Source organism: Thermobia domestica, chromosome 5, assembly GCF_964235325.1.
Source record: "Thermobia domestica chromosome 5, izTheDome1.hap1.1, whole genome shotgun sequence".
NCBI classification, from domain to species: Eukaryota; Metazoa; Arthropoda; class Insecta; order Zygentoma; family Lepismatidae; genus Thermobia; species Thermobia domestica.
Window position 1 is genome coordinate 240423607 of NC_137458.1, and position 26791 is coordinate 240450397.

Consider the following 26791-nt stretch of genomic DNA (forward strand, 5'->3'; position numbering starts at 1 on the left):
TAGAGGAAAGAATAACTAACTAGTAGAAAATTGGTTACATTTTGCTTGGCTCGAAATTTAACTTCGACTCCTTCCAAACTCTTCCAATCCTTTCGTTTAACGTTCCTTCCGGGTTATTTCCTAGTTCATTAACAGTTCCTTCTGTAACGTTGACAAGTTTTATACTTCTTTAATATACTTTCAACTTATTCCTGGATTAACCACAAAACAAAATATTTTCGCAACGAGGTAGAAGTTGTCAGTGAATATTTACACATAAATTATCAATACAACATATTTTTATTTTAATAATTGTAATATGTACTCTGCGTTTTTTGTTGGAAGGCTAACGAATGCAGGGTTAATGAATGAATATATGTTAGGACATCTACATATTGTGCCAGTGTTGTGCCATTAGTTGTAGCTCAGAATACTTATTAAATGATTGCAACAAAACGGGGATGAAACTGATGCACAGCACGGTACTTAACTGTAAAATTATGGTTGATTTTAAATGAAATTCAAATGTTTTAATTTTGAAAATGACTAGTTTGGGAATAGGTGAGAGAGAGAAAGGATATAATTAAGAAATAAAGGAAGAACACTAGCCTGACATTTTGTTATGATTGGTGTTGTCCTGGTCATCTGAATGGTGAAGGGTTTGCCCTGGATTAACCTGAATGTACTGGAGTCAATCAACAACTGGAACTTAATTTTGCTGAACTGCTAGAGGCGTTGAATTTTTTCTGCGATGTGTTTTTATGATGCTCTTTTTTATCCTTTCATGCCATTACTCTGATATCAAACTCAAAATGTGTTTGCTGTGATGAACCGGCAGAATGGTATTCTCAGGACATGGAGTTGGTCGTCCTCCAATGGTGGGATTTGCTTGCCTTTGATGATCCTGCACCTTTCTGAACTTCGTGGCGAATACTCTTTGTTGATGTGTCCTCCGTGGTTTTGTTTGGCCGAAGAATAATGACTTTCGAGTTTAATGAATGGGGAAGTATCAGGCTATGCTTAAAGGTATGCGGAAAGGCAATAAGGAAACTAGTCGTGTTTATTAACAAATATGTGTTTCCAAAAGCTGTTTGGGAATGCACAATCTTAATAAAAGTTTTTTTTTTTTTTTCGATGAATTTTAGAGAGAGTTTATAATTGTGTAGAACAGAGTCGCAGTTTAATAAATAGTTGAATTTGGCGAAGTAATTTAAAAGTTTACACAGTTATCTTACAATCATGTTATGATTACGCTGATACTTCACAGTATCAACAACTTTTGTTAAGCGACTGACTAGAACGAAAGCAGCCGTTCAATCTCACGTAAGTTTATTAACTTATTAATTATACTCAATTAAAATTTACTCTTTTTGATCCTAATTTAATCCAATTAATTGGAAAATATCCAAGTAAACTTGAATCTTTCAGTAACAGAGTTGACAGCTATTTCACACAATTCCAGCGTTTGCAGGCCCGTTTCATATTATTAGTAGAAAATCCGTACTGCAGTCCACTGTTATACTTGTCTAATACCATTTCAGATTTAGGATTGGACATGAGATGTGTAATATGCATTTTACTTGAATATTTCTGTAGAATTTTTTATAACATTTCTATCTGTGAATGTTTAATTAGAAATAACATGATTTATCTTCCATGTTACAACAAAAATACTGTAGATCCCATACCTTCAGCTAAATCTGTAGTTACTGATTTTTTGCAGTGGCATTCACATCCTCTCATCGAGAATAATGGAATATCTCAGTCAGTACTCTGATACCAAATAAATAAATCAAAATAATACCTATGCAGGATTTAAATCCAAACCCCTTAAAGGCTAAAGGACTTTCGCCTTCAAATTATGGACATAACAGCAGCTGAAGAACTCTAGTCAACTTAAATAATACCCTTTGGAGTTACACGCAAATAGGTGCAAGCTTAGCTAAAAATCTCCCTTATTGGTTTAGAAACAGTTGTTGCAACCTTTCAGAAATTATTTTCAAGGTCTGAGTGATTTGACACCTGAATTTAGTGTTAATAAGTGTCAAAAGGAACAAGTAATTTGAAAATATGCCACAGTCTGCTTTTCTGGTAGTACAGTTGTGTATTTACTCAGAGATAATAGTTGTAATGAAGTAAATTATGTTTTATAAATTTGGTTTGCTTTTCAATCTTCTACTTTCTTTGATGCGACATTATTTTCAAATTCGAGAACCTTAAGCTCCACCCTATACTCATCACTAAGGCGTACATAACTAAATATTGTGAAGTAATATTGTTGAATATCCATCAATGTGTATTTTTTTAATATTTTACTGCTGAAAATCGGCATAGTCCATGGTGGTTGTGATGTTAACAAGTCTTCAAAGGAATGTAAGGGTCTATTGTAATATAGTAGTAAGGTTTATAAGAGAGCACAATCCTTTGGGAATCTCTGAAAGGAACTCCTTTCTCATTTCTGACCTTAAGAGATTTTGTAGTCGTGTGATGTATTTGCATAAAGAGAGCGTGAGAAATCTTTTATGAGTAGATGGTTTAACTTTTGTTTGCAAGGTGAAATTCCATCCATGTACAAACACCTGATAAAGTAGTGAAATAGATTTCAAAAGTATAAGCCCTCTTATAAAGTTCTCTTCGTGTGCAGCTTAAATGCGAATGTTGATAGTGCGTCAGTAGTGTTAACATTCGCATTTTAAAGGTTTCAAGTTCAGAATTTACAGTAAGGAAATATGTTCATTATGTAAGCCTAATGTTTAGTTAATTATTAAATAAATTTGTTATCTACCCTCAAAACATTATTTGTAAATTTCTTTCTTCACATTTAAAGTTTTTTTTTTTTCGCATAGAATAAGAATACGAGCTAGCAAGAAAGGATAAAGCGGTTATGTATATACAATCATTGTATGGAAACTTATGTGTAATCTTAATGAGATAGCTATACAGTCCCAAAGCGAAAATTTTGATTCTCTTTGTCCGTTATATTAAGTATTTTGAAATGACGTTAAGTTTCTCTTAATAATAAGATCTGTTCTCGTTATTTTGTATTTTTTTTCTTTCGTTTGCACCAAAGACATTGTAAGAACTGACTGAGAAAGGTTTTGCTTATTTCATAAGACTACAGGCACTTCACCGTGGGCAATATTTTGTATTCTTCCCTCTGCATCTTTCACAGATTTTGTCTGGACTTTTGAAGTTTCACGTGAAATTCAAACTTTTCGTATTGACATCTTAAATACAATCATTGTTTTTCTTCCGTCCTAAGTCAAATTCCATAAACAATAAACATAAACTAGCACATTGCCCGTTTTCGCACGGGGAGAATACATTTCATTTTGGACATAAAGGACAGTTGGGGGAGAATTTGGATTTAAACATCGGAAGTGTCACTGTTCCCCTCAATGACTATGTAATCGACAATAATATAGATCATTTTCGATCATTTTTATATACCTCCCTCTTCTCCAAGTTACGGGGCTAAATGCGGGTTTAAACGGGATCAGAAGTGCCACTGTTCATCTAAGCGATATCGAAACCTGTGTATTCAATACTATTATCGGTCATTTAAGATCATTTTTATATATCTTCCCCCAACTTGCACTGTAAAAGTGAAATGATAAAAATCATCCCAAACCTGAACCTCATCTATGTTGAAAATTTGATTGAGATCAGTCATGTGGTTCAAGAGTTATTCTCACATTTTAATATATATTGTTATTAATCATTTATATATATATTGATTTTTATATATATATCTCCTCTCCCCTACATTGAACTGTCGAAGGGAAATTCTAAAAATCATCCCAGGTCGAACCTCATCTGTGTTGAAAATTTGATCGAGATCGATCAGGTGGTTCAAACGTTATGAAATGACAAACCTAGTCACTTTCAATTTTATATATTAGAGTAGATAGAAACTCCAAATACCAAGCTTCATTTCTTTACCCTTTAGGGATTCGGAGATATGGACGTATTATAATAATAGCAACTCCCACCTTTTCTTCCCATCTCTTTTCTTCCATTCTAGGTTATATGTATATGTAAAATATAAGCATTTTTAAAAACGTTATCACATTGCAGTTTGCGATAGGAAATCATAGAAATGCGATGGAAACGAAATATTGCTTCGCAAAATACGATGCGTTTATGGTTATAATTTATTACCAAATTGAGCCACTTCTGCTATAAGAAGCAGTATTTTCTTTAAGACAAAACAGATTTGTATCTATATGACATATACTAGTAAACCTTAGTGATAAATATCACCTCGCTCGAAAACGCAACTTTTTCCAGTTTAGGTGTATTTTAGGTTCTCGGTTTACAAACCAATTCAATACCGACTGCACACATTATTACTGGAGACTGCTCATGGGATTGACGACAAAGGTACCTTAAGTGTGCTTTCACATTATATTGTATCTGGAAATAAAGCACCTTAATGAGATTAGGGTATAAGAGATACCATTTCCCACCTTATGTTTTGGAAACAAGGTAAATTGCAGTATCCTCTTTCCTATCCTATCTTTTCATAGTTGTTTCAAGCCCTAGTAGGCAATAAGTAACGCATCTGGTTGTTGCATATTGGTCCAGAAATATTTTTCCTAAACCCTATTGTTTTCCATTAAAAAGGAAGGAAGGTACTGTTTGGCGTAGAACTTTCAGAAAAGCGGGAAAATGAATTGGCTCAGAGTAGCATTTGGCAACTATATCAGTTAGGAAATGAATATTTGTGTGAAATTAACTTACTGTGTCTTTATTGTAAAGATAAAGGTTTCAGTTCGCAATTTCATAATTCTAATTCTTCCTTTAATGTTGGCGGCGTTACGGACTAAGCACTCGAAAACCCGACACACACACATTCAAACCTAGCAACCAGCTTAAACGATATATAGGACAAAGTTGGCCATAAATAAACTTTGCATTGATTTCCATTATTGCTTGTGAAATAAGTTACATTAAATCTTATTTTATTATTTCGTATTCACATCAAATAATAAATAATAATAATAAAATTATTTTTTTAGTTTAACGTTTCACGATTATGACTTGTAACGTTTCACGGTTATGACCTTTAGGCTAAAGATGAGTGATTAATTAAAATGAATGATTATAAATTTAAATTTATGTGCTCTCCCACCGGGAATCATTAGCCACTAGACCAGTGGGAGGGCTAATAATAGTATTTCCTACACTGTGTAGCAATTTGCAGCACGAAAACAAAAATTTAAAAAACTGATATGTAATCTAGAATGGAAGAAAAGGAGCGAAAGAGAGGGATTAGACTGAAAATTATTTAAAAATCTAAATATCAAATTTCATATATCTCAAGGGATTCCGAGATATAGAGGTCTTATTATAATAGCTGGTTATGTGGAATTTTGAAAAATCTTCCCTTGATGGTACCTTACGTCACGAATCCTATGTGCTGTCCAGATTTCAAGCTTCTAGCTTAAGGAGTTTGGCCTAGGCGTTGATCAGTCAGCCAATCAGGACTGTGTATAGGTAAGATATATGTAACAGTTATACCATATCGAAACCTGATTTACATTGAATAACTTGCTGTTACGTTAGATACCAATTTTGTGTGTTGTTTGTATGCAATATTTGAGTTTTGCGAAGTGTTCCCTCGGTGATTACTCTGGGTACAATACGATCAGAATATTGCTTTATTAGCCTTTGTTGTTGGTCTCTGTTGGGCGTAATATCTGTTATGTTGAGCGTGGTCCCCAAACACATTCAAAAGGTACAGCAGAAAAGATAATTACATACTTCTTTGTTAAGTGTAACGTAATTATGCAAACAATTCATCCATAATGGTAAAATTGGTGGTAACAAAACAGTTCAAAATAGGTCAATACTGGCATGGAAATGACCCAAAGGAACAAAGAAAATATCAATAAAAGCAAAGCATTCATATTTTCCCTCTAGTTATTTCATAATGAAATGTTTAGGCAATTTAATTGGTTTTATGCAATGGAAGTGCTAAAAAAAAAAAAAAAGTTTGGCAAAGTGGGTCTTTCTTTATACTTGTTTATGCACTAGTTATGTCATACATAATAGAAACAAATAAAGTTTCCTTTATTTCTTAAAATTGTGTATGTGGGTTAAGAACTCTTCTGGATTCCATAACTTCTTTTGCAGAGAATAGTTTTTTATATACTCTGTTTGATCTTAATATTATTTCTATTTTTATGTGTAAATATATGTGTTTAACGTTTCAACTCTATAGCACATACAGAAAAAATTACCTTAAGACAACGCAGTTTTCTCAACATTTTAGTATGCTCTAACTTCTAACGTAAGCTAAGAACTCACCCTCTGTTTTATTTATTTTTAACAGGAGTTCTGGAATAAACATAAATGTAAAGTTGGAGTTGAGTTTAAAATTTCTTTTATCACAATCGAAACTTCCTGATTGATAGTTTAGCTCGTCTATTTTACCATAATTTTCACTGCTAATTATTGTGAATAATCTTTGATAAAAGTGTGATTATTTTCTCGCAGAAGATCTAAGATTTTACATTTATCTTTGTGATTGTGATATAACTATCAAAAGAAATCATGTTTACTTTCCCGGATAAGAACAGTCTGAGTTCTTTTTATGTGTGTATCTCATAAAGTTATCTACCAAGTGTGGTTACGTTTAGAATTGCATATCTAATATCTATCTAACATAAATAAAATAGAGTTTTTGTCTGGGTGTGGCCTGGGCACCAGACGAGTGGACCGAGAGTTACCGAATTTTGGTCACGGGTACCTTGGTGTAGGCCCCAGACCAAGACGAAGCGTTTTTTTAAAAAAAAATCGAACCAGGAGGTCTCGGGGGGGGGGGGGTGTTTACTGAGATATGTAAAAGTAGTAGAAAATGACTGATACTAGTGTCAAATTCATAGTTTTCGCGGTCGCTGAGATCAGCAATGAAACTCCAATTGCATTAACTTCCAAATTCATCCCATTCGGCTGCGGGCCGGGGGTTACCGAGCGGATACCGAGACATAAAAAATAATCCAAAATAACCGATATTAGTGACAAATCCATAGTTTTTGCGGGCGCTGAGATGAATGGCGATAATCCCACAGGCGTTGATTTCCCTGGTGTTTTAGAAAATATACATCGTACTTAATGCGGTTCCAGTGCTGACGTCGTACTGGTTTACTAGAGCTATATGAAGTAAGCCTAAATGTTACTGTTGATGTGTTGCGTGTGTGTACTTTCGATATTTTTATTAACATTTCTAACAGGAGTTAAGTTTATAATTGTCATACTGGTTGTTAAATACTGTTGGTAGCTAACTCGGTTTTCGTTTTGAAGTTGTTCAGGATTTTTGTTCGTTTTGAAGTTGTTCAGGATTTTTCTATAAATGTAGTAGACCAGTCCTCTCTAACCTATCACCAATTGTGGAAACGAATAATTAAAACAGTGAATTTTATGTTCTATGATACAAGAATAAGTCATAAGTCTTTCAATAGTTCAACAACCCAAAAAATAAGTGCATTTATACGCCCTAATCGACCGTAAGCACAAGGTCAAATTGGCCCAAGAGGCAGTGTGACAAACGGACTGTTCACCACTATCAGTATCTTCAACCAGTTTTTAGTGCCAGTGACGATGAGTGTTCAGCCACATCTGGTACATGAACTGTTACTGTATGAGTTCGGATTCGGGCGTGACGCTGTAGCTGGAACCCAAAACATTTGTGATGCTAAAGGAAGAGGTGCGGTGAACCAGCACAGTAACTCGTTGGTTCAGGAAATTTCGAACAAGTTGTAAAAATGTCGAAGATCAGTCAAGGTCCGGTCGCCTCAGGTAAAAAAAAAAAAAAAAAAAAAAAAAAAAAAAAAAAAAAAGAAAGATCATACAACACGCCATGGAGGAATATCGATCCAACAACATACGGCAATTGTCAAACCAGCTTGGCTTGTTCCATTCCACTCTAGTGTGTCTCCTTCAGTAAATCGGGAAAACCATCAGGAGTTGTTTCATTGTGTCACGTGACATGAATCCAGTTCAGACTCAGGGGAGAGGATGTGTGCCATTCAACAGCTGCAAAATCTGCGTGAAGTGCGTTTCCTGAAACGAATTGTCACATGCTACGAAACGTGGATGTCTTTCCGAGATCCAAATGTGCAAGAACAGTGTTCAAGCAACAAGTCAACTTTCAGAACTGGTTGTTAAACAAGACCGTTTCGAACATGTCATACTCTGCGTGGTGGTGGAACTGCAAGGAGGTAATTCACTTCGAGTTCATTCCCAACGATCTTACCATCAATTCCAATCACTAATCCTAGCAGTTAAGGCGAATGTAAGCTGAACTACGCCAAAAGTATCCGCATTGATAAATCGAAAGCGCGACTGCTGAAATTCGAGAAGGAAAAATTGCACTCAGCTCGAAAAAAAAAAAAAAAAGAAAAGAAAAGAAAAGAAACTTGATGGTATCGAACTGCTGCCCACATCCGGCATGTAGTCATGGCTTCACCCCTTCGAATTACTACATGTTTCGGGTCATGGCCCTTTTCCTGAAATCACGATGTTTCACCAACCAGCAAGAGATGAAAACAGCCGGGATCAAGTTCTTTGTCTCTAAGGACAAGACGTGGTATCGATGTGGAATCGAGAAACTGAAAGGTGGCTGCAAATAGTCTAGCACAATAGAATATGCTTCTAATATCAACTTCCTTTCATTTCAGCGTAATGAACAGGTATATTGTGCACCAGGATCTTGCAAAACTTGTTACTCTCCATTGTATATATAAGTTCTGAATATCACTTATCTTCGTTCTTCCTCCCTAAAAATCGTAACATCTCCCGTTTATCTCTGGAAATTCTGACAACATATTAACAATCCCCATGTACACTCATGTCCAGAATTGTCGCATGTCTATAAATATGTTGTTGTAGGAGTATAATTTGATAACGAATTCGCCCAATATTTCTTATAATGCTAGTATATGTATAATGGGCAAAGACTTGTATGTGGCAAATTTCATGTCAGAAGAGCAGTAAATAAGAACAATAAAACGAAAATAAAACTTTCTTGTCCATTTAACAACATTTTGTTTTACTCATTCTAATTTTCGTATTTATAAGTCTTTTCCTATGAAATTTACCACAAATATACATTTCCCGATTATACACATAGTATCAGTATTAAAAGTACCCTGCAAAATCATTATCAAGTACTTTGCATATTCTTACAAGAAGACAGTTATACATATGCGACATGATTGTACATGCAGCCCAGTTCAATTGGTTGCCTTGAACTCATATGACGATGCAGGAAGATATGAAGTTGGACCTCGAATAGAATACAAACATCTCATATTCATGTTTAGTTCCAAAATATCGAAAATCATTTTTTTTTTCCTTACGCACATTTAGCATCCACAAGAATGACGTTTGTCTATTCAAACCGTAAGTGATAAAAATCTAGGATTTTTAGGTTACAATGCTGATTATGTAATAGATAAAATGGAAGTAGATAGCGATAAGCGGTTTTGATATGGACTCAGCAACGCAATAATTTGTTTCATATCTGATTTTATTCCTCTATTGGTGTCGAAAGTGATAAACATCAATTAAACATTTCCGGTTCCAATATTAATGTCCATAAAGCTAAAGCAGTGAAGAGATAGCGAGTAATGATAACGATGATATGGACTCATCGTCCGAGAAGCAGCTTCTATCTTTGATCTTATTCCGTTTTGTAACCAGTAATTACTACTGCAACTTTGAGAATTGATTTCGCATAGTTTGGAAGTTTACCATAGTTTCACACTGAGAGACGCAATCCACTTGTTTAGAACACAAATACTAGAGTAAGTCAAAAATTATCTGTACTTCCACAATAACTCCGTTTACATTGTATTCATTGCCTCATACTTTCGTACATGATAAGGTATACTGTTGTGACCGTTATAAGAATTTGATCATAATTTGTTATATTTTTCTGTGTTCTATCGTAGAAAGAACATATCCGCTCTGCTGGGAGTGTGCACCAAGAAATAACAGAGGAAAGTGATCATGCAGCAAAATATTGCCTTCGACAATATATCTCAAAATTTGTTGCGAATTGTTGGCTTCAAATTATTGTTAAGCAAATCACTGTTTTACAGTGCTAAACTCTATGCCCATTTTCCAGATAGTATTCGAGTGTAAGCACTTTCGAGTTCTGAGACAAGATTAGCTCACATTTGTCGCAGAAGGCAGGGTCGTGAATTTTGTTTTTCATTGATGATCCTGGGTGTTTCTACTCCATACTTTTCCTTTGGAATCCAACTTAAAATTGTGAACCCATATTTTATCTCCTGTAATTACAGGGTGGGGGATTGATGGTCGAACACGTACTGGAGGTTGACGGATGTTCCGCTCCTTCGTCTGTCACTTTTGTTCGTCCATTTCTAAGCATTTCTTATCAACTCGTACATACTTCTACGCAGTAGGGGACTCCCCGTATTGTATTGAATGTCTCTGATAATTTGTAGCCTCTGACACGTCTTACGAGCTTTAAAAGTCTGGTCATTGCTTTCTGTTTTTGCTTACTGAATACTCTCAGCGAACCTACCGTATTTTCTCTGAAATAGAAGATTTAAAGAATTGACATTTCAGATGAAACTTGCACAGCATTACCCCAACAGGGTGACTTCGTAACATGCGAGAACAAAAGACAGTGCTTAGTATGTAAAAAGTTTGAGAGGACACGGATAGTATGTAAAAAGTTTGAGAGGGCACGGATAGTATGTAAAAAGTTTGAGAGGACACGGGTAATGTTTGACTCACCCTCGTGTATGGAACAAATATCTGATTAAACGTTAATTTGGGCGATAAGAAGGTAAATAATGAAACGGTTTATTAGATTTGCTGTAAATAGAGTTCTGTAAAGATTTGCCTCAAAATCAATGAAGGTCGATTTCTTCCTCTATAGTGGAAACATGGTATTGTGAACTCTTTCCAGTGCGTTTACTATACGTTTATGAATATCTTATAAGTTGATAATTCTTTGGTAGGTAGAGCATCTGAAGTCTGTATTAAATTTCTTATTCTTATGGTAAGTTAACGACAGATTTCTTATTATGTTATTTTGAGAGAGATTCGATTTTTAAAAGACCGCAACCTATACTCATATTAGGATAAATTTTGTACTTGGATTTAATATCAGTGGAGAAATGATAATAATAATTTAAAAAGTTTCACCGCGTAAGAACCTGAAATGTAATATTTAGACAGATTTTGATGATAAATCTTATTCTGAATGTGGATAAACTTACATGTTAAAGAGTTTGGGTCGAAGTCTCTTCAAGGAAAGGAGTTGTAATGAGCCTGATAAAAATGCAACTAAACTATTGATCGCTGACATTTGATTGGAATTTCATTTGTGGAAGTTTGTACACATAATTTAACTCAAGTGTTTAAATTACTGATGAGAATTATACGTGGAAATCCGTTGAGAATTCAGTGTGTGCGCTGCAGCTAAATATTGCATGGAGCTGGTTGCTCGTAAGTTTACATTCTCTTCTTTTGTAACGTCACAGTTACCTGAATATTTCATTATTTTTAGTTCGTGATTCCAGTCTCCGATTTTGTTGATAATATACACAAAACTAAAAATCGCTACAATGCCGGGTGTCCGCATACACAGAAATTGACAATGTCGTTTGCATCTAAGTAATCAAAAGTATAATACGCATGCATTCTGTGGCGCGGTTCCGGATGAGATTACAGCTGGAACCTCTTGTCTCAGTAAAGTGTCAAGTAGTGCTTCTGATCTCCTTGTAGGGTAGGGTCCTTGGTTCGATTCCAGCTCACACCAAGTGGGCGTTGCGGTGGACAAACAGCGTGTGTGTTGGTTCTCCTGTTTCCTTCTACTTTCTTCACTCCACCATTTCATTCATTCTCATAATCATCGTATACTCTAACCTACAGCACATAACCGTGGTAGAGATCTGCACGGGCCGAAACTTTTCGCCCGAGCCCGGCCCGTGAATTTATATGACGCCCTACCCGAGTGCGAAATATGCTTTATCCTTTAGACCCGAACGCAGCCCGAGCTCATATGATAATCAAATGAGCCCGAAATAAGCCCGAATTACAGAAACTTAATAATTAACTTAAAATTGTACCTTTATTTACAGGTTTAAATTTTACAGTTTAAAAACTTACATGATTCAGAGAGTATAACGAAATAAAGGTTATTATTTACACTTGCTAACTACACTCATGCTCAAAAATTAAGGATAATTTCAGATTGTGGTACTACACAAAACTGGCGCTAATAGCATAGGCAAATAGTGAACACAACATACGAACAAACTAAACATATCGATACCACGGTATTGGTGATATCCACGGTATCCACAGTACCCACGGTATTGGTGATAAGTTGAGAAACACATGTGCTACACAACGCCACTGTTTTCTGCGCATGTACCCCAACATCAATATGGGATATGATCACCATGCACACATACACAAGCCGCACAACGGGTTGGCATACTCTGGATCAGGTGGTCGAGCAACTGCTGGGGTATAGCCTCCCATTCTTGCAGTGCCTGTCGGAGTTCCTGAAGTGTCCCAGGGGTTTGAAGACGTGCAGCGATATGTCGACCGAGAGCATCCCAGACATGCTCGATGGGGTTTAGGTCTGGAGAACAGGCAGGCCACTCCATTCGCCTGATATCTTCTGTTTCACGGTACTCTTTCACGATGGCAGCTCGGTGGGGCCCTGCGTTATCATCCATCAGGAGGAAGGTGGGACCCACTGCACCCCTGAAAAGGCGAATATACTGATGCAAAATGACGTCCTGATGCACCTGACCTGTTACAGTTCCTCTGTCAAAGACATGCAGGAGTGTACGTGAACCAATCATAATCCACCCCACATCATCAAACCACTACCTCCATACAGGTCCCTTTCAAGGACATTATGGGGTTGGTATCTGGTTCCTGGTTCACGCCAGATGATAACCCGGCGAGAATCACTGTTCAGACTATACCTGGACTCGTCCGTGAACATAAACTGGGACCACTGTTCCATTGACCATGTACTGTGTTTTTGACACCAGGTTTTACAGGCTCTCCTGTGAACAGGTGTCAGTGGAATGCACCTTGCAGGTCTCCGAGCGAATAAACCATGCCTGTTCAGTCGTCTGTAGACTGTGTGTCGGGAGACAACTGTTCCAGTGGCTGTGGCAAGGTCCCGAGCAAGGCTACCTGCTGTAATCCGTGGCCGTCTGGGGACACTGATGGTGGGATATCGGTCTTCTTGTGGTATTGTACACTGTGGACGTCCCGTACTGTAGCGCCTGGACACGTTTCCTGTCTGCTGGAATCGTTGCCATAATCTTGAGATCACACTTTGTGGTACACGGAAGGCCCGTGCTACGACCTGCTGTGTTTGACCTGCCTCCAGTCGCCCTATTATTCTACCCCTCATAACGTCATCAATATGTGTTCTTTGAGCCATTTTCAACACACAGTCACCATTAGCACGTTTGACAACATCTGCACACTTACACGCTGCACCGTACTCTGACATGCACCAACACACTTCTAAGTATTTGGACTGCTGCCAGCGCCACCGTGCGACGACCGCACCGCATGCACCTCACCGAATGGTCAAATGCACCACATGGTCATACCCCGAGGTGATTTCCAACTGAAAACCGCCCACCAGAGCGTTGTTTCACCATGTATCCGCATTAGCCTTAATTTATGAGCACGAGTGTATATGAATTATCTAAAGAAAATGGTCATTTATATAAATTCCGTCTCCCTTAGCCTCGATGCATAATGGTGGGATGTTAAATTATTTCATTTCATTTATATAAATTCTCATGAAATTCCGAACTTGAAGTGAATACTCCACATATTTAAAACAAAATGTGAAAATTCTAACACAAATAGATGTGTACTGAACTCACTCAGACAGTCCTTAAAGCAGTCATTGTCGATTGCTGTGAAGAAAAAGAATGGAATCCTACTCTGGCTCTTCAAACTTTCACTCACATCTAAGCTAAGCATGTTCATTTCTGTTACTATTAGTTTTTCCCTCCACCACACAAAGTTACTCTCGATTGCACAATGATAATCAGATTTTTAGGGTGGGCGTCTCAAGTTACAAATTTAGATATGCTTTGAGAGCTCACCAGAAAGAATGGTTCGATAAATATCGTTACGCAATATATTTACAAAGTTAAGCGCGAAAATGCCCGAGAAATATTGTTGTGTATTTAAAATTAACCTCCCGAGCCCGAAGTGATCTATGCTTTGTAGACCCGAGCCCGTGCAGACCTCTAAACCGTAGACCGTAAAATTGAAATATTTTATTTCAATTTTGTTGTTGTTATTTGTTTGTTTGTTTGTTTGTTTGGCCCCCTCATTTCTTTTTTTCTGTTATTGTACCTTCTGTCACGTCCCTCACAATACAGTTTCTTCTTAGTCAAAGTAACTACAAATTTCCCTTAAGTTTAATTACTTCCATTATTATTATTTTGCCTTGTTCATCCTAACACTTTGTTTGCCGTTCTATCCATTTAACTTTCTCCATCCATCCAAAACATTAAAATTAATGAAATTTCTGGGTTGAAATTGTTTTTTGGAACTCTGTAAATTAAAACAACTCTTATTATAGAAGCAATACACCTCAGTCTGTCAGTCTTGCATTAAATAGTCAACAGTCATGCTAATCATTGTAGATTGCTGTGGTGCCTTCTACTTGACGCCAAGAGATGTCACAAACGTGCAGGCAATTTGCAGACGAGCCGAAGGCATAGGGAAAATAACTACTATTCATAATAGCGTTTTTATATTTCAGAGTAAACAGACGATAACAATTTAAGTGTAAGTTACGGTAATTACAGCTTTGAATAGTGGATTGTATTTCAAAAAAATGTACCTTGTTCTGTTAATATAGACATTATTGCTTTCCTACATACACTTTACATTTTGTTTTCACAGTTGTTGGAATCACTTAAAGGTCAAAAAGTGCCCTAGACATACATGTTTTTCTACAGCTAATACCATGCGAGGGGTAAAGTTGCAGATCTTACATGTTTCTATGGAGTTCATATCATGCAAGGGTTAAAGATGCAGACCTTAGTAATACTTTTTCCTGTTACGTGAGCAACCTTTTTTCAGTTCCTGTTATATACGTTGAAAGAAGACAGGAAATAGAACGAATATATGACGAAAAGTTCAGTGATATCTTTCGCCTTTCTTTTTCGGCTGTAGACGGCCGAGTGCCTTCTCCTTCATCTGCATATCAAAATGCAGATGAGTGCACATTTCCCTATCAATATGTAAATATATGATAATTTGTGACTAAATTAATTGCGTGCTAATTAGCATCCATTTTTCTTATTTGTAACTTATTATTAATATTATTGGGTAAACACCGAGCGTAATACGAGAGTATTAATACACTTTTGATGTATATTGTGTTCCATGTGTGTTTTATTCCTTTATAGGCTATGAACATCATTTAAAATTTGCGTGCATCTCATTAATGGGAATTAAATTGTATATATATTACATGCGTTAATGGATTTACATATCCAGCATACATACTCTACATATGATAACATAAAGAAGAAATCATATCATATTCATTTACTTCATGTATAGAAGTTTGAACTTCGTGGCTACAGAGATAGCTTGGACAGAGATTTTTTTTTCTTGGCGACATCAGTCTGAGCTGCAAAGTTTGTGTAGGGTCTTTGACTCCTAGTGGGTGGAGAAATCCCTAAATAAACATGGAAGCATGGAACATTGTGTATAGGAAGTATACTGGAAACTTCCTCTTGTATAGCAATGGCTAGGTGGAAACATTGCTTACAGACGCTCTCCAGGCTTTGTTACAAAAGTCATAAAATTTTTAGCGTCAACACGATAGATTTCCTATTTCTAAAGGTGTCGATTTCACACCTTTGAAAAGAATCTCACAAGTCCCAAGCTCTTAGCTTGGCTTCAACTCAAGTTCGTTACCGTCAGCGGACTGACCTAAGATTTTCTCCCATGATGCACTGCACTTTTGAAAACTTGTATTTTATTCGACTTATTTTATGTGTAAATTATTAATATTAACGTATTACGCTCACCAGTTCTTGGAAAGACCGTTTAAAATTCATGACTATATTTGTCATCGTGTTTCCCAACGTTCAAGACATTTAGATCTTGTATTATTGTCAAAATTAATCATAACTAAAATGTTTCTATCTCTCTCTCTCTCTCTTGGAGTAATGGCTGCTGGATGGTAGCAGACAGTTTTGAGGGAAGCCAGTGGAAAAGAGACTTCCTACACATACTCGGATAGATGACAACTGTATATAGTGATACTATTGCATTCTGTATATATTTTACTAAATTTGTGTGTGTTTAATCAAGTGTAACTATTCTTTGTAGTGTTTATTTCAGTGAAAATAGTAATGTTTATCTATTTTGTTGTTATGGACTTCTGTTTGGGCAGAAGCTTTCGAAACTGCCGCTCTCAACAGTGGCGGCAGCACCTATCACGCAGTGTATGCTTGTTTGCAAGCGCAAGCTGGTTTTCGAAGTGCTGCTTGGTGAAGAGACCACACACAGTTATTGCCTCAGGCATCAAAACCTTTTGTCAGTGATTCTTGGAAGAGCGAGTCCCTGCTTTTTCCAGGAAGTGGGAAGTTTAATACCCCTTTCGTGGTCATTGTGGAGTTGTTGCTGAAACGCAAAGGTGTTGATTCCTAAACTCGAGAGTGTGAAGTTGCTTCGAACTTTTCGAGAGTCGAGAAGTTATAACCCGGGACAGTGTGAAGAACGTTCTTCCCGTGGAGTCCCGTGAAATTACATACATGGACACCCATGTATCGTGCCATGATTGTGTTAGTGGACAGTGTTTATAGATATTAAATTTATAGTGGTAGATACTACAAAGTGCTGCAGAACAGTGAAATTTCATAAAAATATAAAACACTTCATGTTTAAATGTTTCAATTAATCAATTTTCGACCACTACTTCTGAACAGTGGCTATATTTGGCCATGACTGTTTCAGCATTTTTAAGTAGGAGTCATTCTGTGGACAAAACTTGTTGATAGTGCAGTGGCACTATTATACTTTCCTGTTATGGAATATTAAAAATTTTTAGTACAAATCTCAAGTGAGATTTCAAGGCCTGTCACGCTATACGACAGTGCCTTCCTGAACTCTTAAACAAGGAGATCAGCAAGACATTAAGTATTGCTAACTTTAAACTGACATACGTTGGGTTCAGATGTGACACAGTTTGATCGTCACTAATTTTCGCCATCGAGGAATAGTTATTTTTCCAGTGGAATGGAAATGTGGGCGAGTACCATTGGCGTGTGATTTCATCGTAGACATTTTTCCAGTCCCTCCCTTTAGCAGAGACTATCAGTGAAGTGGACATTAGGGCAACATCGAATCACCATGAAACTGCGTCATATATTTTAAAGTTGAATTTAACCATATATTTTTTTCTTTTATCCTCCTCTCTGTACAAGAGTCAGAGACAATGAACTCATTAACATGAGGATTATGATTTTGTTTGTTTATCTGCTTGGCAGTTCACTTTAAGAGGTCAGACAGATCTCTAGTGTAAAATATATAAATCTTCTGTGTCTATGCTGTGCGTAATGGTACCTATGTAAATTAGTGTGATTGGTGCACCATTGAAAGAAAATTTCTAATAAGTGTTTTGTAATATGAGAGTGGTGAGTGTTGACTTCCGTCACCTATTGATTCATGTGGAGGAATAAATATCCATCTTCCAACAGTATAGTGAGGGTGTCTATTTTCCTGATTGGTGAGTACCCGAACGCTAATCCATATGTCTTTATTTCAGGAGTGAGAGTCAAGGAAACATTTCTTCTTACTCTAATACATCTGACCACCTTCCTGAATGGGGCCCAGGAAGGAATACGCCCAGAGAACGACTAGGACACAGTTATGAGTGTAAAGAGTACATACAGGCTGCTACCTGTTGGTTTTTAAATCTTTTTTTTTTTTAACCGTATTACATTTTGAAACTCTTTACAAGTAGCTGCAAAGACCATAACTGTTGTCAGACATCCCTGAGATCATACTTTGTAAATTTTAAGAAACCTGAGATTTTGTTTTTGTTTAAAATTTTTAATGCTCTACCGACTATCAATTGTGGCATTGGCGGCTCCAACAGGAGATCATTCTTATATCTCCAAAAAGGGATTTGCATATGCAAAATTATTTCATTTACAATTGTGTGTTATTTACATACATTTGAAAATCCCTCGTCACTCCACCATATTTATTTTATCATTATGTGTTGGTGTTTTCATTAGTATGCATAGATTACATCTATAGCTACTTGCACCTCACACGGTTAATAGTACTGTAATCATTACACATACAATTCTTCAGTTCGGTTGTATGTTCAGATTTTGAATCCATTTCACTTACTGCGAGAAACTGTATACTCATCGTGCTTGTTATTTTGTCAACTATGAAACAGTTGACCAGTTTAAATTTAGTTTCGTTTGACATAGAGGCATGGTAATTCTCTGGTCATAATTGCGAAGTTTATTGAAAGTTGTAGAGGCATCTCGTGAGGGAAGTCACACTGGTAAAAATTCAAGTTGTATCACTTTGAACTAAGGGAATAAAGATTATTCGATGTATTAGTTTTTATATACAACAATATGTACATTAAAAATTTTCTTATTTTAGTTTCAACCGAAGAAAGCTTGAATTTTTACCAGTGTGACTTTCCCCACGAGCTTCCTCTGGGAAGTTGTCAGTTCGTTCGGACGTTATTCGAAAAGAAAGATAGGAGAATAAGAATAATACTGTATACCTTTTTAATGATTATTTATGAATAGGTCGAAAGTATCTGGCATATTTTGTTATTTTTTGGCTTTTTGTGTTCAAGAAATAAATATATTTAAGCCACGTCTTAGTAGAATCAATTACACAACTAATCAACAGACAATTAGATCTCCATAAGTATTGATTAGAGCTTGTCATCTTGTTTGAATATGCGTTGAACAAATTTATCCACTGAATGTGAAGCTAGAGGCTTCCATATCATACGAAGATAGTTCACCTCTTCTGCAACTTTGATTACACATCGTGAATATTTCCTTTTGAACAAAAATAATTTTTTATTGGGTTTGCGTCAACTGTCATTCCAGACAAATCCGAAGTTATTTTTTTCATGAGTATACAAAGTACTGCGATAATTTACTCTTTTTCATCTTACCAATTTCAATTTCAAACAATAGGAGAATAATATTAAATCTCAAGCAAAACAGTGACTGTTTCATAGAAGCTGGAGAATTTTTACGAGATTTATCAAAATAGGAGCCGAAATTCAGTCTCTTATTTCGACCCCAAGCAGTAGGGAAATTTTAAGGAAAATACTATACATACTATATTTTATCGGGATCGAGTAATTTTTACAAATTTTGCCGTGAACAATTGTTTTGTTGTTATATTAGGCATATAAAGAAATTTCTAAGTTGAAATTAATGTAATATCTTTTACCTCCTTATCCCTGAAAGACTTCAAGCAATGGTGATGATCGGGTATACCTTACACTGTATTTGGATGAAAATGGAATAATTTATACGTTAGTTATGGCTGAAAATTATTTTGTTACCTTATTACATAGATATTAGGGATGCACGCGAGACGAGACGAGACGAGAAATGGAAAAGTCTAGTCTCGTCTCGCAGCCTCAAATGTTGGTCTCGTCTCGTCTCGCAAATGTGAAGTCTCGTCTCGCGTCTCGCATAAAATTTTGAGTCGCATGGTCTCGCAGTCTCGCATATATTCTGGTCAAAATTTTGCAATGTGTTATTCTATGGCTGTTAATGAATGATGTGATATTCTGTCCGAAGGCAGGTATTTGACCTAAAAGTCCCTTGGCAAGCTGAATCCTTGGTGGTTTGCCATTGCTTTCCATGGGATGAATGTTCATAACATCCTAAGGAGACGGAACCTAAAGTTCAACATGGTATCCGAACTTGTGTCCCCTCCGCTCCAAATTAAAAGAAAAGTTGTGCTGGAATTTGATTCCTGGACCATTAATTTTCGTCAAATTAACCCTTTCCGGTACCCGACTTTTTGGGCTATTTTTTAGACTTTCAGTCGAGCAGCTACTGCATCGTCACTATTTATCCTAGGATCATGGTTCATACCTCATTCTCTTCAGAATGAAGCTGGCTTTCAAATGGTACCACTTGCATGCTCATACCATATACCAGGAGCGGGGAAAATGATGTCAAAGGGAAAATTACGGGGGGAATTTTTTTCTCGCACTTTGGGCCCCTCTGGAGCGGCCCTGTGTGAACGTACCCATCTAAAAAAATCTGATAAATAGTACTTGGTGTACTAAATGTGTGTACCAAATTTCAAGTTTCTATCTTGAATAGTAAGGGCGGAAGAAATTTTATCAGGAATTCCCACCGTGCCCCAAATTACCGTAAAATACCATGATCTTAGGTAAAAAATTTCCTGAGACATCCCTAATTACCCTAGGGTCATGTCTCGCCCATCATTCTCTTCAGCTTAGAACTGCCTTTCAGGCGGTATGACTCACATGTCTCCATCATGTATCTAAGGTGGGAAAATCCCGAAAAAAGGGATTATTTGGGTCTAAATATCTTTTTTTTTCAACTTTTAGCCCCTCTGGACCCCCATGTTTTAACGCAGAGATCTGAAAAAATCTGATAAATACTACTAGGTGGGCTGAATGTTTATGCACAATTCCAATTTTCCAGGTGCAAAAGTAAGCCCGCCAAAAAAAAAAATATATACCGACAATGTCCCATATTCCCGTATACAGAGGGAAATTTTTAAACATTCCCTGAGACATCCCTAATTACCCTAGGATCATGGTTTGCACATCATTCTCTTCAGAATAGAACTGCCTTTTAGGCGGTACCATTCACTTGTCTCCATCATGTATCTAAGGCGAGAAAATCCCGTGAATGGGATTTTTGGTAAAAAATTCCCTTTTTCAACGTTTAGCCCCTTTGTACGCCCATGTTTTAACACAGAAGTACGAAAAAATCTCGTAAATACTCCTCGGTGGACTGAATGTTTGTACACAATTTCAGTCTTCTAGGTGCAAAAATAAGCCCGCAAAAAATAATACCGAAAATGTCCAAAATTCCCCTATACAGAAGTATATTTTCATAAAAATTTCCTGACAATTCCCTAATTACCCTAGGGTCATGTGTCACACATAATTCTCTTCAGAATAGAACTGCCTTTCAGGCGGCCATTCACTTGTCTCCATCATGTATCTAAGGCGGGAAAATGAGGAAAAACGGGATTTTTGGGTAAAAATATCCCTTTTTCAACTTTTTGACCCTCTGGATCCCCCCTGTTTTAACGCAGAAATCTGAAAAAAATCTGGTAAATACTACTCGGTGGACTGAATGTTTGTGCAAAATTTCAATCTTCTACGTGTAAAAATAAGCCCGCCAAAAAATAATGAACATAGACCGGCCCCGCAATATTAAAAGAAAATATATATTTTAGAATTATGACGTCATCACCTCCTATGTCTCGACGCAGGAAAGTGTGAAACCATACGTAAGATCTTCTACAATGCCTCTGGACTTGAAAAAAAAAAAAAAAAAAAAAAACGGACGAAAAAGCTCAAATAGGAGAGTTATAACGCAATGTACCATGAAACACCCCGTATGGTACAGATTGTACCATGGGATCCCCAAAGGGTTAATAGCATAATTTACAGCAAAACCAGCATAAATTGTTGCTGGATCCAACATTGTTTTCAAGCTTAGAGGTCTCCAGCAATGGCTCTTCTAAAATATCGTCGCCACTATCAACACTTACACGTTTTGGTCGTTTCCTTGAAGGGTGATTTTCCATTATAAAGATGTTTTTATACCACCAAAAGAGCTTGTAGACAATAAAAGAACTCCTCATAACACAATACGACCGAATTCTTTTGGTTCGTTCCCGCTTGTAGCAATGTTGCATCATCGCATTTTATCAACTTTCGCTTTCAACTTATATAGTGTTGCCAGATCTATAACATAAAATTACTGACAGATATAGGGCCATTCCTACCATCTCGCATCAAACCTATAGGGCCATCCTACCAAACCAGTGTTTGAATTAAACTTCCGAACTAGAGGGGGATGTTTTTGATAAATATATAGAAAGAAAATACTTATTCCATGTAAAAATATCATGTTATTTCTGCGAGCCGGACCCGGGATAAACTTTGACGAGAGGGGACTTCCCTGTCATCCCCCAACATAAATCGCTAGTAGTAATGTGAAAAAGACAGAAACAACAGAAATATCACATTTTGCAGCAATAGGGAGTCTTATTCGCTTTTCAGACCAAAAAACAGAAGTTCATGTATTCTTGCGCGCCCGCGTGTATGTGTTTGTGTCGCAAAACAAAGTCCTAAATCCATGTTGTAATAAATTCCCAATTTACAAAGCTTTTCCTTTTTAATGATGTTTAGAAACTAAAGAAGGCTTTAATTCTGAAAATCAACCTTGAATAATAATAAATCTCATAAAATGTCTATTGCCCCAATCACTTTTTTGTTCCTGGAGGCATTAACGCTCAACTTAGAATATTCAATAAATGTAAAATCACTAAATATATAATTACATGTAATTCATAAATGTTGCGAGACTGCGAGAAGTCTCGCGAGACTTCTCGTACGAGACTTAACTGAGTCTCGTCTCGCATGAAATTTTCAGTCTCGTCTCGCGTGCATCACTAATAGATATTCTAAATTGCAAAATGAAGTGAACTCTGTTGTTCTTGATTATTTCAACCCCAAGCGTGAAAGAAGGAACTTAAGAAATTTCGTGGGATTCTGAAAAGTATCTTGGAACACCCTGGAAGTCCAAAATATTTATTATTCCGCAATTCATTCTTCTGTTGCATCCTCCTGGTCACTAGTGACAATAGTCCATGCAATTAGCATCCATGAGATTCACGAACAGATGAAACGGTAAAACTTCTTCAACAACTTTACTTCTTTTTTCTCACAAGATTCTCTGGATGATTCCTTTTAGGCGTTAACAACCATTCAGATAGATCAAGAACCGACAGTCGTAGGTTTGATCTTGAGTCTTATTAGCTCGTTATTTCTACAGAATTGCGACAAGATATTAAGTAACAGTACATAACTTTTGTGTTTAGTGTACACCTTTTTGAAATGCATTGATATGATGGTATTTTTTGTCAACTTCCAGTACTTTCTAAATATTTTACGGTGCCGCTAATGTACATTTTACTTGTTCTAGGATTTCTCTTAAGGGGATGAAACTAACTGTATTCAGTTGTTGGTGTTAAGGATTAGTAGTACTATGTAAAAAGCGCAAAGGTTTACTTTATTCGCGAAGTTAGTCTGTTATTGTTGGATGACTCTCTTTCAACCTTTGTCGACAGGCACAATCCCATGGCGATAGGATTCGGTGTATTTGAAGGCTAAAAAGTAAAACATAATGAGAATATCTATTTTAATAATTACCTTCCCTAGCAGATGTAAACAAACAGTAAGAACAAGGTGTGTTTACAGATAAATTTGATAACTATTGGGTTTGTTAAGACTTTTTACTACTTATTCATCTGCTTTTTTTGTTTCATGTGAAACGACTAGACGCAATCCACCGCTATATACTGTTGTTTACCGTGGTATTCCATGTATACGCAAACGAACCACCATCTGAGAGGCTTTTGAAGAATTACGCTCATGTATTGCTTACCATCCTTGCTGATTTCCACTGTGGTAAAGTGGAATTTATGAGGAATACACTATATGCACTTCACGCGAAATATTTATGATAATTAGGGCCCATCAACGTCTCGGAGACGAGTTTGCTCTAGAGTCCAAACATGATTTTAGCGTTGCTCTAATTTTATTGTTTTATGGTTCCAAAGATGAATATTCTTCTAGCATTGCATTCATTAGAATCGTGCTTTATATCATACATCAACCTGTTGAAAATGACTTCAGTAGATACTTGTTTCGTTGTTTACTTTTGTGCACAAACTCACAAGATATTCTTCGAAATATACAAATTGTCTTAATGAGTCATATGCTAAGGTAAAATATCCAGGTAACATTCCATCCGCTGCAGCAACAGGATTATGTGATCGTTGTTTGCTAGGTGCTTGTCCATGTCGACGTTCAAACGAACTATCATGTAGGAGTAGACGAGCTCCGATCTCTGTTGCTGTTTCTCCAGATGCTCTATCATTGGCAAGCAGATTGAACCAATCATTTCTGTAAAGCTGTTCTTGGATAATGACACACATTATCGTGAAATGTGAATGTTGAAGTACGACTCATTTGCATAACGGTCATTCGCATGTGCCACATCTGTATTTGTTTCACAGAGCTTGCCACCCGTATTGTGAGGATTATATTGCCTCCCGTGATTAAGAATTCTTTTGCCGAATAATTTTAGTAATATTTTGTTGGATAAGTAAACCCAATAATATTTCCATCATTATATTCTGTGCAATTGATCCTACGCCTAATGCCTGTTTTAAAATGCCTTGACATGATCCATTTTAACAAAATTTTCTTCATTTCTATTCGCTTATCTTTTAAACTATTCATTTATATTCTAAATGTTTCGTTTCCTTGTTTTTTTTTAAAAAAAGGTTTTTGGTATTTCTTTTTAATTTGATAATTCATTTCTGTGTCATTGTTCTTACCATTAGCATATACTAACGTGAAAATTACAACACTTATGATACATGAAATCTTCACACGTTCGTTAATGAATCTTATTGTTATATTTATCATCAAACATTTTTCTTACGGTGAATACATGTATTGAGGTAAGAATTACTATCTACTTTACCATTTAGAGGACAGATTTCCAAATACGGAAAATTTCTTGAATATTTGAATCGCAACTTATCTAGTTTTACCATAGTATTGAAGAACACTTACTATAATCAAACCATTTACAGCACCATAAGCTACATTCTGTTTTGATATATATGTATAATTTCATGTTGAATTGAAGCACTGAGCTTATTTTCTCTGCAGTAATGTTTTCTGTACAATATATTATCTTCTGGAAAACCTAACTGATTTTCGGATCTTGCTTTTTTTTTTTTTTTTTTTTGTATGGTGATAGAGAAAAGGCTCGTTGTAGCTTAAATGTGTATATATAGTTATGGTATAGGAACGTCATTAGCTGTCATCGTGTAAACGCTGCCCTTGGCGCTTGCACACTCGTTAATTACCGTCCGTTTGAAGAGGCTCTTGGTGAATTTGAATGAGTTACCCTCTACGAAGTGGCCTTCACTGGGGAAATTAACTGTAAAGCCAATTACTGTCACATTGCACATCGTAGTATAGTGCCGAAAATGAACTGTAGTTTCTCACCTTTGCATTTTTTAATATACTTCAAGAAAAATGGGGGAGAATTATAGTCTCTCTCTCTCTTTCTCCCCCCCCTCTCTCTCTCTCTCACACACACACATTCTCTCTTATCTGTACATAAAATACAATATGTATTAAATTAAAACTTGCAGATGTGGAAAGATTTATACTGTGGAACATTACATATAATGCGTCTCATGCGTTTGAAGCAAAATATTTTTCAATCCGAAATTCCATACTTCCAGTCATGGATATACTCGTTCAGAACGGAAATAAAACGGAAATATGCTTGTTGCAACACGGAAGCTTTGGTTCTCGGTGGCAGTTTATATGATCAGAATTGCATGCTAAGTGTGAATTCACTTTCATATAGCGTAGGTGCTGAAAATAGACATTTAACTCCCAATCAACCAACCAGTTACATCAATCTTAGTCGAAAGATCGAACTATATGTAAAACATTAAAGTTTTTATTGTTAAAAACATAAAAGCAGATTTTGTTGACGTAACTTCAGTATTATCGATTGTTTTTATATACCAGTGTTATGTATTATGGACCAGTGTTTTTCAATGTGTGGTTGATAACGGTTGATAACCAGTAATGAAATATGGATAACCTACAACAGTGTGCGAAAAGCGATTGTGGCCGAAGCGAGGTGAAGTTCCAAAGTAGGCTATGTGTCGAAACCTACACTGACAGCCTGGGTGACGCTGGCAACCAGGAAGTTTATTTTGTAGGATTGGAAGGGCATCGTGCACCATGAGCTGCTTCCACCGGTCAGAACTCTAAGCTCGGACATGGATCGTCGCCAATTAACGTCAGTGTACCTAACATTTTTTTTTTAAATCAGCGTGCTTAATGACACTTATTCTGTTGATAGTTTCCACCTTTTATAACACCAAACTGCATTCGTCTTTATTGAATCTTCAAATTGCGAGAACTTGGCTGGGAGGTTTTAATGCATCCACCGTATATCCCGGATCTGGCATGTTAGACTATTGTTTGTTTTGATATTTGTAGAACTTCCTGAATATTGTTAAGTTAGTTTCAAAAGAGGCTAGTGAATATTATGTCTCAATTTTTCGGTCAGATACCACAAAGTTTTATAGTGTTTGAATTATGATGTTGCGGGAAAAATAGCTAAAGATCATCGAACAAAATGATGCATATGGAAATGCATTCTCAATTTTGACCTCCAAAGACTCGTTACTTTTTAAGCAACCTGACATGTGCAATACAAACTTCAACTTCAAGAACTTAAGCTATTAATTTGAAAGTATGCATGGTCCATCATATTCATTCAAATTCATAAAGTAGTCTAGCTGCACGCCGTATGCCCTCCAAAATAAAAATAGTTCTTCAGAAGGTAGTAAAAATTGTCAATTTTGTTGGCCCGTCCCCTTAACAACCTGTTATTTCGTTTCTTTGTAGTGAAATGAAAAGTGA

The 26791-nt window shown here is 36.4% G+C and overlaps 2 protein-coding genes across 3 annotated transcripts in view; one reads left to right on the forward strand and one right to left on the reverse strand.

The window, feature by feature from the left end:
- LOC145686492 (uncharacterized) overlaps positions 1 to 26791 on the reverse strand; it is a 225287-nt gene that overhangs the window by 196650 nt on the left and 1846 nt on the right. The gene's annotated exons all lie outside the window — the stretch shown is intronic.
- LOC145686491 (midasin-like) overlaps positions 16596 to 26791 on the forward strand; it is a 630928-nt gene continuing 620732 nt past the window's right edge. For both annotated transcript variants that reach the window (XM_081759859.1, XM_081759860.1), the window contains exon 1: positions 16596 to 17770. The gene's annotated coding sequence lies outside the window, so the exon portion shown is untranslated. The remainder of the gene's footprint in view (positions 17771 to 26791) is intronic.